This window comes from Melanostigma gelatinosum (assembly GCF_949748355.1).
Source record: "Melanostigma gelatinosum genome assembly, chromosome: 18".
Taxonomy (NCBI): Eukaryota; Metazoa; Chordata; class Actinopteri; order Perciformes; family Zoarcidae; genus Melanostigma; species Melanostigma gelatinosum.
In genome coordinates, this window is record NC_136651.1 from 21,807,045 (window position 1) to 21,821,071 (window position 14,027).

General features: G+C 43.3%; 1 protein-coding gene across 1 annotated transcript in view; it reads left to right on the forward strand.

Moving 5' to 3' along the window:
* The first annotated feature begins 5,974 nt into the window (after positions 1-5,974).
* The window catches only part of lmo4a (LIM domain only 4a), a 30,342-nt gene continuing 22,289 nt past the window's right edge, over positions 5,975-14,027 (forward strand). Inside the window, exon 1 of the mRNA XM_079289892.1 lies at positions 5,975-6,228. The gene's annotated coding sequence lies outside the window, so the exon portion shown is untranslated. The remainder of the gene's footprint in view (positions 6,229-14,027) is intronic.

The window sequence follows — 14,027 nt, forward strand, 5'->3', positions numbered from 1 at the left end:
GACCTAAGGCCTTGAAGGAACACTTCTCCAATGTGCGAGCAGCACAACACATGAACTTCTACTATAGTGTTGTTGCAACTAATTGAATGATACTGTTTTCACAATTTAGGCATAACCTTGTGTTACAGGTCCCAGCATGAATGAGCCTTGATAACAGATTTATGCCTGAGAAAAACAGGAAATAATAAGACAGGCAAACGTGTGGTTTCTTCATTCAGCGTCTTCTCAAGCTATTTTATTTCACACTTCTTCAAGTGAAAACAATCTCCTGTATATGTTTACATTTATACATGACAAAACACAGGACAAATACATTATATTGTCCTTGTTATGTGTTGTGTTTTCTCCCTTCCCTTTTTTCTCTCTCTCAGTTCTACTAGCACAGCGGTTCCCAAACTTTTTAGCCCGCGCACCCCCTTCTACATCCAGACCGGGTTCGCGCACCCCCCCCCCCCCCCTGAATAAAAATAAATAAAAAAGCAACAGTGCCTATTTATAGCCGCATATAAATGACAGTTTGCTCGCGTGTGGCGTTTGTTTACAATATTTAGTCCGCTGTTAAATGTTGCAGTGTGAACACAAACCGAACAAAGGAGCAACTGCAACAAAGCAAACGAACTGAAGGTGTGAAAACGCCCTGAAACACTGCAACGAAGTTTCAATAACTTTCAGTTACACAAGGCGTCACTTTTAAAGAGCAATACGGATGCGAGCACACACGCACAGGCTCAGAGGCAGATTATCACATTTAATTTACAATTAATGACCGACTAATGTAGCCAGGATGTCTTCGGACAAAGCATCGATGCGGCGCGACACAGTGTTGTTGGACACCGGGATCATGCACAACTTTTTTGCTTCTTTCCCCCCAATCATACATTCCACCATCTCTCTGGCAGCTGGCAAGCTCACGTCTTCAGTGATTGTGTGCGGTAGCCCCTTTCTCTCTATTCTGTAACCAGATATGAAGCCCGTAGTGCGTCATTTATAGACCCAACACATGAATGAGACTCCAGTTGTTTTTGGCTGTTTTGTAACTCCTCCAATTTCGATATAAAGAATGTAAGGGGCTTTTGACTTGCACTGGCATGCTTGGTGTTCAGGTGGCGACAGGGGCGGACTGGCCATCGGGGATACCGGGGGAATCCCCGGTAGGCCGACGGGGTTTGGGCCGGTCTCTGACATCGCCGGCCCCGACTATATTATATGCTTCACAGAACACGTTCAATTGACTCTAATACCGAAAGTCAATAATCAGTGAAAACTGCATCAACAGTATAAACTGACATTATACTACTCCTCGCGATCCGAGGACGCCATAGCACGGCTGGACACTACGGTGCTTTTAAAAACTTTTCTCCATAACCGCGGTCTGCGCCGTGCGCTCGTGCCGGGCGACGGTCGGGGCGGGGCCGCGGAGGTGCGAATGGCCGGCATAGACCGGCGAAATACAGGGGCGGCTCGACTGTCACGGCGTCCATGAATCGAGAAGGACTTCTTACTGGAACTGAAACGATGTACTGGGATTAAATTCTTTGTCAACAAAGAATTTGGTAAGTGACAAACTGCGTTTGTTTTTTTACATCTGCAGTAACGTTTTTATGAATAATATTTGATGGCTCGTGCTCTTGTGTGGTGGAATGCGTGGATCCGCTGCAGGTCTGCTGGATTGATGTGCTTTGTTGTCATATGAATATATGTGACTGGTTCTTATGACTTTGTGGCTGTCGTTGTGTTAATTACGTTGATTTGACTATGCGAGTTACAAAGCGAGCTCAAACGTCTGGCACGACAGTGGGATAGGCTGAAGGCATCAGTATTTGAGGAGTACACAACCAAGACAACAGAACCCGGGCCGGAGGATGCTGAAGATGAGGCTGAAGATGAGGCAGAGATGGTTTACAAAAAGTGCTCATCTTGCAAGGACTGTCCAATCTGTTGCTACCGAGTTCTGAAGCAGTACAACCTCCTGACAGATGCATACCACATCATAGGCCTTGCATACAGGTTCCTGATTATCCTCTCTGTCACACAGGTAGCATGCGAGCGAAGCTTTTCGACGCTGAAATATATCAAAAACAGGCTCAGGAGCTCGCTCTCTCAACAGCACCTGGAGGCTTTTATGTTGATGGCTACTCAGACAGATGTTTTGCAGATGCTGGACAGTGAGAAAATCATAGACGGTGTTGCAGAAAAGAGTGAGCTGCTGCAAAAACCGTGCATTGAGTGGGCAGCGCGCCGTGTATTGAGTGGGCCGGTCTGACAGTAACTCCTGGGCCACTTTTTCCCCCCAGTCCGCCCCTGGGTGGCGACGTAAATAAGAGCTTCAGACTGTTAGCCAGAACCTCACTGCACACCACGCACTGTGGCTTTGGGGAATCTGCGTTGCCAATCCAAGTGAAGCCCAGACACACATACTTTTCATCATATTTCCTCTTTTTTTCCCCAGTCTGATGCTCTCTCGTTTCCTCTTTTTTACCTTGACTCGATGGGCCGATGTGCTCCCCATTTGTCTGTGCTATCCCTTCCTCCTTTTCAGTCTCCTCCGTCTCATCTTCCTCTGACTCCCGTTCGATTTCTTCTCCCGGTCTCTCCCCAACGCACCTCTCCGTTCCCCTCGCCTCCGATTCCTCTCTCTCTCTCTCTCTCTCTCTCTCTCTCTCTCTCTCTCTCTCTCTCTCTCTCTCTCTCTCTCTCTCTCTCTCTCTCTCTCTCTCTCTCTCTCTCTCTCTCTCTCTCTCTCTCTCTCTCTCTCTCTCTCTCTCTCTCTCTCTCTCTCTCTCTCTCTCTCTCTCTCTCTCTCCTCTTTTACGACTGATAGCTTCAGATGTCCCACCTGACAGTTTCCCCGATTTCAGCCAGTTTAGCATATTTAAATGAATGTTGCTGAATGCATGAAGTTCGCTGTTAGCTGACGCTAGCTGCACAAGCTAGGCTCGCTAGTGTGTACGACTGGCGGCAGGTGGCAAGACTGCCGGAAGGGGATTTTTATAATTCATGTTTTTATTTTGTGAAAAATCCCACTCTTCACAGAGAAGCTATTTTGTTTGTTGATTTCGAATCGCTAACAAACATTCACAACACTTGTATACATATTAGTTACATTAACATATTTTGTATGAATCGATCTACCAGAACATAGAGTTGATTCAAAAGCCAGATAAAAACAAGGGATGTAATACAGGGCTACTATCACCAGTGATGTATAAAGTACCCAAACGCATACTTGAGTAAAAGTAAAGATACCTTACTGGAAAATGACTCTAGTCAAAGTAAAAGTCACCTATTAGAATACTACTTGAGTAAAAGTCTCAAAGTATCTGATATTTATTTTACTTAAGTATCAAAAGTAACTTTCTGATGTTAAATGTACTTAAGTATTGAAAGTAAAAGTACAAGTAAATGCTGTTCATAAAAAAGCAAAGGGTCAGAATTTTGAGAATGATGAAGTTTATTCTTTTAAGTGCTGTGGCACCATGACCAAGGACATGGAGCTGTGTTGAACATAATTGGGTTGGCTGTGATCCATCCAGGAGCAACAATGTTCAACATAATATATTGTACATAAGTATACTTTTGCATCTGCTATGAACTTATCATCATAATTCTCCGAAAAGCAATATGACACTATGAAGGAGTTGTAACAGTGCGTTTATAATTATGCTCATTAGACTAGAGGATGTAGAGGACCAATGCATAATATTATGTTCAGCAAAAAATATCCACTTGATGCATCAGGTCAGTGTTGTGAGAAAGGACACCTGCCTTGTAAACTCCTATGGGCCTGATTTGAACACAATAGACAAAGGTTTTGCTCAAGCTGAATCTGCAATTGGGCGACTGCCACCATCATAACTCCATCTGATCATCCACAACATGACTCAAATATCAAAACATGATCAATACTAAAGCAGCAACCCAGTCATTACTTGAAACTGAAACATGTCCTGTTCATCTTCAAAAGACAATTCTATTAGAATGTAACTTCTTTACATTGTATTAGAATGTAAATAAGTTACATTGTATTAGAATGTAACTTCTTTACATTCTAGAATGTAACTTCTTTACATTGTATTCAAATGTAGCTTCTTTACATTCTAATAGAATGTAGAGAAGCTACATTCTATTAGAATGTAGCAACTTCTTTACATTCTAGAATGTGAAGAAGTTACAGTGTATAGAATGATTCTATTGAAGTTATTCCTTTTTTAAATGTTTTAGACGAGTCACTAATTACTTTAAAAGAGTGACTATAGCTGATTTAACTTACAGACATGAGATTGATCTTCTCATGTCACTCTCTTCATACAATGATATAAATTCATCCCCGTTTTATTGATATCTTACGAAAAGTTACTCCTCATTTTTTGTGCGTTTTTCCTGCAAAAGTCCAGCAACATGAGTCTGTTTTGGCTTGTTACATGCATTCTGTCTTTTCAAAATAAACTTCCATCTTCGCAGGAAACAACTAAGGTTTAGGCGATGAAACTACTTAGTTAGGTTTAGGAAAAGATGGTGGTTTGCGTTAAAATATCTACGGAAGTTTTATTATGATTAGCAAATCACAGAAATTCGTTCATGAATCAAATATGCCTCAAATAACAAAAATATGACCATACATTTTGTGTGCGTCACACTTGCTGTATATCAATTTGTTAGTTTTAGTGTTTAAGCAAACCACACTATGTCCAATGCAGATGTTCAAACTCATGTCACCTTATAGTGAAGCTAACCCACCTATGGGCTAACTCTGTTAGTAATACATGTACATGAAACCATGGGAGCATAGCAGAACACACTCACATACAGCTTCATTAACGTTGCAGGGGCATGACTTAGCATGAGATTCAGGTCCATTATCCATCACCTTTAGGACGTTAATATAATGGATGTCTGTCCTATATTTTCTACAGCATTCATTCCTGCATCTTAGCAGTTTGTCCACCAGAGGTCACACTCTACAAATCTGTGTTGGTATCTCAGAGTGCAAGGTGGGAAACATACAATATGACTGCATGTGGTAATGATTACAATCTCGGTTTTCTTTGTGCCTTACTGACTTAACGACAGCATGTCAATGAAAAAGATAAGTAAGTACCCTCTCCAAGCTTTTACAGCTAAGCGAACTCGTACAGGTAAATGGGTTTGGATGTGGTTTTAAGCTACACCACATCTTAATGTGCTATAGTCACATCAGCTGTTTCCCCAGTGCTTTGTCATTCCTGGTCATTAACTCAACAGATTAGTTCCCCAACGTCTTCATACAAGCCTATTCTGGTTAACAAGACTATGAACATAAGCACACAACCTCTGACTCTGGATCCTTGAGCAGCCCTTTCCCAGAGAGCAAAACTCTGCTGTGCTTATACAGAGCTCTGCAGGTGTGATGTAGGATTGTGGTTCCAGCTACAGGCTCAGTTACACAGCAAGAGGCACACAGCGCTGACTATATAATCACATCACTAAAGAGGATGACAGGGAACTGACATTGTGGTAAGAACAGTTTCCCCCTGAGCACCCCTTTGGAGTCTCCCTGAACTGTAACCCTAAATGCAATAGTGTATCCTTAGATGTGCATATGTATTATGTATGCGTATTAATGTAGAATTTGTCATCAACTTTAACTTTAATCTGATGTCACAGCATTACGTTATTAAGACTCAGTAAACTAAACATTAACTTCATCTTATTACACTCAGTGGGTCTTCAATTGACATAGTAGGGTGAAAAAAGCATGGAAAATCAAATTTAATACTAGAAAAACAAATCATCGCTGTTCTTGCAGCTCCAAACGCTCTGATCGTGACTCATTTTGAACATTCTAAAAACTCTCCCCAGTATCATACTCTATCCTGACAGGAGGCGGGAGCCCCGCCCCCTTCACGTCAGAGGAGGAGTAGTTACACATCCGTTTAAATGAGTGAAGCTGAAGATAACTCCCCTCTGTTCTCTGCTCGCGGGGTCGCAGCGCTGTTCAGGAACAAAGACAGCAGCTGGAACGTTCCAGAGACCAGTCGGTGGTCAGAGAGGTGACGCTCTGGCAGAACTTTGTAAATGGAAAAGAGAAGAGGAGTTGGCTTTCCTCCACACAGACAAACCGGCGCGAGGAGGACGTAGCAGCGGAGAAGTTCCGGCTCTCTGTGTGTCATCTGACGCTTCTCTGTACTTCAGCTGAGGGCGACAGAGAACCTCCGCGGAGCGTCAACACTTCAGGCTCACAGCAGCGAGGTGAGCGGAACGTCACTCCACAGGTCACCGCAGCGCGAGGAGTAATGGACCGACAGCCTTCTGCTGGCTTAGCATAGCATAACTACAAAGGAAAAGAGTAGAAATAATGATAAGATAATCAGTCAAAAATAATAAGTGAGAGAAAAATGCTTTTAAGATAACATGACATTAAGCTGGTTTGAGTCCAGATATTTTCATTATCAAAATACTTGTCAACAACAGTTGTATTATTATTAATATCACAGCAGTTTCTGTTGTTGTTAATCGTTATAACCTAGTAGTAGTAGGCTAAAATATAGTGAAATAAGTAGTTCCTCTCGTTTTGTGCATACCTTACTCTCCTCATCTGATCAAACATGAGTTCATGCAGATTAGAAACTTACAAAATATAAGTTTTTTTTGCTGTGCATGCAGGCTGCTTTGCTTCATATGAGTCAACAGCACGAAAACACTTCTGCCACCGGAGCTCGTGCCGCTGGTGTTAATTAAGAAGAGAACAAACCCAGAATGTGCCTCAGTGCCACTCTACAGTACAGTACTGGAGAGTTCAGTCGTGGATGACCTGGGGTTATTTGTTAATTATTCCTCGGATGAGGAGTGTGTGTGTGTGTGTGTTTACTGGGTGCATGGGGATCCATGATCTAGTTAGTGTTTGTCTATGATTGAAGGAAGGAGGTCATCATTCCTGTAAAAAACGCCTGGTACAATGAAGTGGTTTCATCTTCACCTCTCAGCATCTCTTTGGGCTGTGAATTAGATCGTAAAGTGTGACCCAATCGGGCCTAAATTTCAGGAAAACAAAGTGGACCAGTGATGATTCAGCAAAGCAGACGTTTTGCATATCTCTGTGTCCATCTTCAGACACCAATCAGTTCTAGTCAGAACAAATTGAAAACGACTGCAATTACCCAGAGCTCAAGAGAAAGTCTTCATAATGCTGCAAATGCTATGCAAAAGATATTCAGTTTACACAGATATAAAACAGAGAAATCCTCACATTTGAGTAACTGGCACCATTAGATGTATATGTTTTCGATTTTAGGTTGATGATTAACTTATTATCAAAAGATGCATGCGTAATGTTGCTGTTGACTAATCAATTAGCTGTGCCTCTTTTTCAGTCCTTAATACATGTATAAAAGTAATTGTCTGCATCCTGGAAATACAAACCCCTTCATGCCTAAAGACTCAGAGAGACCGTAATTATTTGCTCAACGTGATAAATGATTAGATAGCAGCACTACAGGATCACTCATAGTAAAAATCTGAATCAGCTTTATTGGCCATGTGTGCTTACGCATACATGGAATTTGTCTCCGGTTTCCACTCCGCTCTCAATGTACAAAACACAAATTTACAATAAACAAGAAAATGTATGTATAAAGAATAAAAAAGGGCAGCAAAAAAAAGTGGAGAGAGTCACACAAGACCTCTGATCCAAAAAGCCTCGGCCGGTTAAGTTTGGGGAAAATGAGCCGTTATTGTCTCTGTCAACCTGAAACCACATACAATTCCTCAGTGTGTCCACACTGCAGTGGAATTGTGTTTGTCTTCATCAGTGAATTTATGACCACGGCACAACACAAGTGGTTGCTTATTCACTGGCCTTTGTTCTGGGTGAGGAGGGTTCAAGTATCGAATGAAGACAGAACAATGGTGGTAGGTCAACTCGCTGGATGTGGGCATTTCAGGGGAGTGACAGTTTTCATCAGCATCACCACCATATACAGGAAGTCACATAAACATTTATGGAATAAAATGGTATTTATTAAAGGGATATTTTGCCGTTCCAATCCTAGCCAAGCTCTAAATATATATTTTTTATCTTAAAAACACACCGATTGTGAAATATGATCTAAATGTCAATGTTTTATCACCGTCCTGGGGGCGACCGTGGCTCACTGGGTTAAGAGGGTCGTCTGGGAACCGGAAGGTCAACGGCTCGATCCCCGACTGGGACGTGTCACGTGTCGAAGTGTACCTGAGCAATACACTGAACCCCCGGCTCCCCGGGCGCCGATCAATGGCAGCCCACTGCTCACTATATACAGGGATGGGTCAAATGCAGAGACACATTTTGTGTATGTGTAAAAATGTATATGATAATAAAAATGGTTTCTTTCTGGTTTCTTCTTCAAATAGTCGCTGCAGAAACGTTCAATTTTGAACCCGTTTTAAACGTCTGGTAAACGTAGTAAAGCTCACTGTAAAAGTAGTAGTGATTTACAGACGTGGTCTGACAGACACAACAGTTTCCACTTAAAGGACAAAGGAAACCATGGGACACGGGCAACAATTCATTTTATTTAAATGCAATTTCAGTAAACTAGAATGATTGTTTACAGTGCAAACAATAAATCAAAACCAAAATCTCCCTGTCCTTCTTTGAATGTTGTTGTCAAAGCCATCCAGGAGCCAGTTTGAGATGGTCTGCCATATTTAATCTGTAAATCAATAAACAATTATGAAAAATAAATATTATCATTCTGAAAGTTTGAATGTCCATCATGGGTTTGATATGTCTTTGAGCATAACTGCAATTTCTGTAATTGCAATTTTACATAAACAACTAATGCTGTGGTCACACCAAACACAGCATTAGGATGAACACATGCAGTCTCGCCATATTATATACACAGTATCATACTGTACACTGTTTGTATGTTGCTGAATGCCAAACTTAGTTTTGACCCTCTTCTTGTTTGTACATGACTTTGTTTTACTCACTTCCCAACTGTACACTGTGGCTCAGTGGTAGATCAATCAGAGGATCGGCGGTTCGATCCCCGGCCCCGTAGTCCATGTTGTTGTGTCATTGCACAAGACACTTCACCCCAAATTGGCTGTAGGCTGTATGAATGCCCTGTCATCAGTGTATGAATGGGTGAATGATGACATGTAGTGTGAAAGCGGCGGAAGACTAGAAAAGAGATATACCAGAAGAGTCCATTTACCATTTTACATATGGAGTAAAGCTCATGATATAGTGTTGAGTTTATGTTGTTATACATTTCATTTAATGATACACACACAAGTCAGATCTATCATGCTCTAGATCAGCGGTTCCCAAACTTTTTAGGCCACGCACCCCCTTCTACATCCCGACCGGGTTCACGCACCCCCAACCCCCCCCCCCCCCACACACACACACACCTTAAAAAAAAAAAAGCAACAGAGCCGCATAAAAATCGGACGAATGAGAGAACAGTTTGCTCGCGCGTGGCGTTTGTTTACAAGATAAAAAACACAAAAACTCTTCCTGCACCGTGCCTTCGAAAAGGTAACGGACGTAACGTTACGAAGGTAACGGACGATTGGCCAGATTGGCCACATCTGTAGGCTCGTCTACTTGCAGAGAGTAAAACTCACTCTTCTTCACGCGACCGACCAATGTAGCCAGGATGTCTTCGGACAAAGCATCGATGCGCGCGACAGTGTTGTTGGACACCGGGATCACGTCCAACTTTTTCGCTTCTCTCTCTCCAATCATACATTCCACCATCTCTTTAACATTTTTCCCTCTCCACCACCGCCTCTCCTTCTCCCTATTACGCGGTCAGAATACTACCACAACACGCCGCCTGTCTTCGGCAGAAATGCGCTCATCCACGCACGGGAACAACACCGAGTTGTAATATATACCTCCATAACACCCCGCCACTCTCGGCTCATACCTCCCCAGCAACGAGGCACATCACCCGGTCACAATACCTCCAGAATGTCCCCCGGGTGAAATCCGGGACTTGGTTTTATGGTTCCGAGTGGCGGGCGCTCACTCGTTGGCGCTGGGACGCGAGGTCTCCAGCCGTCCCCGCCGTGAGGCACCCGATCGTCAGGTCTGTCAGCCCTCGGAACAGGCCGCGGGTCAATAACTTGTGGGTGGCGGGGTAGAGGCGAGGCAGATCACAGAAAAATAATAAAGACTAGAGTACAGCAAAGATATGTTGATGAGAAACGTATTTGTACGTCAAACACAAACGTAATCAGGGAGAAAATACGTTCGTGGTAAAACGTAATTGAGAATGCATTTTAGTTTTGGGGGAACGTCATTTTTAGGAGACAGGACTGCACCGCCATTACATTTTTCCTCTCGCGCACCCCCTAGAGGCAGCTCGCGCACCCCCACTTTGGGAATCCCTGCTCTAGATGAAGCAGTGAAATTATAAATCTGTTATTTTACACATTCACCAGCCGTCCTTCCTGCATTTGGCAGTTTAAACTGTTTTACTTTTAGTCTAGATTATGACTTTAACTTCTTCTTATTTGTGTATTATTATCTAATGAATATTTTCTAACAATCCACATACAGAGCTTTGATCAGTAGGTGGTGCTTTTATACGAGTTGATCTCTAATCTCCAACCCACTTCGCAGCAGGTCAGGGCTCTTGTTAATCCTTTCACCTGGTTTTAGAAAGCTAAACATGCTGGCTGGAGTACTGTGATGAAGACCAGGATGCTGAGTGTGCACATACATCGTTTGTTAAGAAAACAACATAAATGATGATAAATGGATTTTTCGCACGACCCTGGGATCAGGGACCAACAACCAAACTGTGGATTAAGTCAAAAAATCAACAATATTATAAATAAACAAAACATCCATTTTACTACTACAAGCGTACTACCTAAAAGCAACAAGCAACACACAATGGAGGCCACCCTTAACACACCGTGGGTATGAATAAGCGTAACAACGTATGTGTGTGTGTGTATGGATACGTGTGTGTGTTAGTTAAGAAAAGAAGAAGAAAGCACTCGATACAAGGCAGGTCCTCACCACAGCAGTAAAGAACAGTAACTGTAACTGTATCCCACAGAAGACTGACTGGAGAACTCAAGTTTCCCACTGGACCTCTAATAAAGTACAGTTTACCAACTTTACTCGCGGTGGCGGATTTAAACACACCAAAGCTCAGCAGCAGGGAGCAACAGTTATTTGACACAACACTGAACGGGGCTCAACGGTCTGTAAAATACACAATAGCTCATCGTCCAGCGAGATGGGGACTGTTATAGGTTGTTCGGCACCAATGTTGTCACCTCCTTCTAGCAACATGACTCGCAGTGGAACTGCGCAGGGTGAAGGTGTGCACAGATGTTTATAGTTTTGGTGACGCCATGACCGTGTCACAGGGGTTCCTGTGGGGCTCGTCCAATGAGGCACCAGTGTTTAAACCAGTTTAGGCATTTTTTTCTACATGTAGGCATCTCTCTTTGTCTCCCCTGCATGGTGAAGTCCCAATACATGCATCACTACAACAGTCAACAATGAGAAGCAACCGCTATCAGAAACCTGGATAAACAGGAATATGAATAGCCAGATTTCTTATGTTCCAAGAAACCAGACAAAGACCTTTTGTTTTGAATAGAGAACTATGGTTAGTGATTTGCCCTTTGCTTCGTGCTGTTGTTGTGTATATGCACTGTAGAAATTGGAAAAGGGCAAAATATTAGAAACACTTAAAAGAGATGTTAGCCTCCTGAACCTGAATTTAATGCTAATATTGACAACACCAGAATTATAATGGTTTCATTTAAAAGTGAATTTTTGAGTTAGATATTTTGACTCACTTTTTCAATTCATTCATGAATAAGCCTTCACTAATAGAAGGTTTGGCCCCGGTGCAGGCCATTTGGTTTGAATGCAGCCTTGGGCTCCTTTACATGGTGTTCCTGTGGCTGATTAGAGCCAGGTGGCTACTCTAGGAAATGAGGGTATTGAGGGCAGCCTGCTTCACTGCAGAGGACCAGCTGCTGCAATCTCAAATAATCTTGTGGGAAGGATAGTCGTAACGCTAAACATGCCCTTGCTGAAATTAGACGCTCTAGAGGACAAATTGTGCTGCTGTTGCTCATTTGGAAAATGAATCTAGCCCTGCAATTATTTTATGTTGTTGTTGGTGCTAATTATAAATCATGGAAGCGGCTGAAGAGGCGGTGTTGCTGACTCATTGCTGAGTAGCACACACTGCTATGGTTGTACTCTGTGACTCAAAAGCAATATTATTCCCAGCTGTGCATGAAATACGTTCAGTTTTGTCATGGAAGGAAACAGGAGAAATACAGTGAATGTTGCCTGATGGCATATTCAATTCAATTCAATTTATTTTGTATAGCCCAAAATTACAAATTACAAATTTGCCTCAGAGGGCTTTACAATATGTACACGTTTGACATCTTCTTGTCCCGGGACCCTCACATCGGAACAGGAAAAACTCCCCCATATGTCTAACACCAACCGCTATAGCAACTTAAACCTAACCATTACATTGCAGCCATGCTGCACAGCATCAAAGAGTCCTCTTTGGACAAATTATCAAGTTAAAGTACATTATTTGTAGGCCCAAAAACTGTGTGTATGGTTTTGTTTGAGTTGGACACAACTGTGAACTTGGTGTTAAACTGTAACTCTGATGGAGTGTGTGTGTGTGTGTGTGTGTGTGTGTGTGGTGTGTGTTTTCCTGTTGGGTTTTCTCCACCAGTAAATAGTCCCAAGCTTTTTACCAGGAAGTTCCAAAGCCAATGGATTGGATACATGGCCGATACAAGGCCTAATGATTTATAACGGTCAGCTTAATACTTCCGGGGCTGTGTGGATTCCTCAAGCATAAACATTAAGTGCAAAACATCTCTCACTCTCACTCTCTCACATTCTATCTCTCTCTCACTCACTCACTCTCTCTCTCTCACCCTCTCACACTCTCACTCTCTCACTCTTGCTCACTCTCTCACTCTCTCTCACTCACTCTCTCTCACTCTCTCACACACTCACACTCACTCTCTCTCACTCTCTCACTCTCACTCTCTCTCTCTCACTCTCACTCTCTCACACACTCACTCTCTCTCACTCTCTCACACACACTCACTCTCTCTCACTCACTCTCTCACTCACTCTCTCTCACTCTCACTCTCTCACACACACTCACTCTCTCTCACTCTCTCACACTCTCTCTCTCACTCTCTCTCACTCACTCGCTCTCTCTCTCACTCTCTCACTCTCACTCACTCTCTCTCGCTCTCACACTCTCACACAAGGAAGTGAACCTTGTTTTGAGTGGTTGACGATCTACAAGTGGGGGGTTTTCCAGCTTGTGGGGTGTATCTTGGTTTGGTTTAGGTTGTATAATTTTGGGACAAGTAATGTGTCAGTCTAAAAGTCAAAATGAAAAAAAGATAGATGCCATCATTTCCAAAATTCCCACCTTGTTTTTATCTAACAAGATATTCTTCTTAAATCTCTATTTGTTGGCGATTAGCCTTTCAAAAACAACATTGTCACGGCGGCTTGCTGGAAACGGTGTGGATAGCCTCGAATGTTTAAACTGCTTTGTCATTGTAGCAGGTTCTCTGCTACCCGGTGGGTCTGGGGAGCACAATGATGCCAGCACACGGTGGAATGACGGTTTCAATGGTTCTTTATTGTTTTAAACCCTAACGGGCCTGGCCGGGTGCTCTCCTGCCTCGCCTCCGAGCACACGCCGCAGGAGCTTTCCGTCCTGTCCGTCCCCCGCCTCAGTCTCTACTGTGGGATTAAATACAGCCGTGAGTGAGACAATCAGGATCCCTTCCAGCTGCGCCTAATTAAGTCCCTTACCGGCACCGTTCCCCGAACCACTCCCACACTCCGCCCCCTCCACAGCTGAGCCACCCACGCCCACCACCACATACTCCCACCGCCCGACTTAGGCCGGGGAGCCATCCGGCCTGACCTACTTCCCCCCCCCCCTTGAGGGCGAGAGAGGAAGTCGGCCACGACCATCTGCGCCCCCGGCCTATGGACCACCTTGAAGTTAAACGGC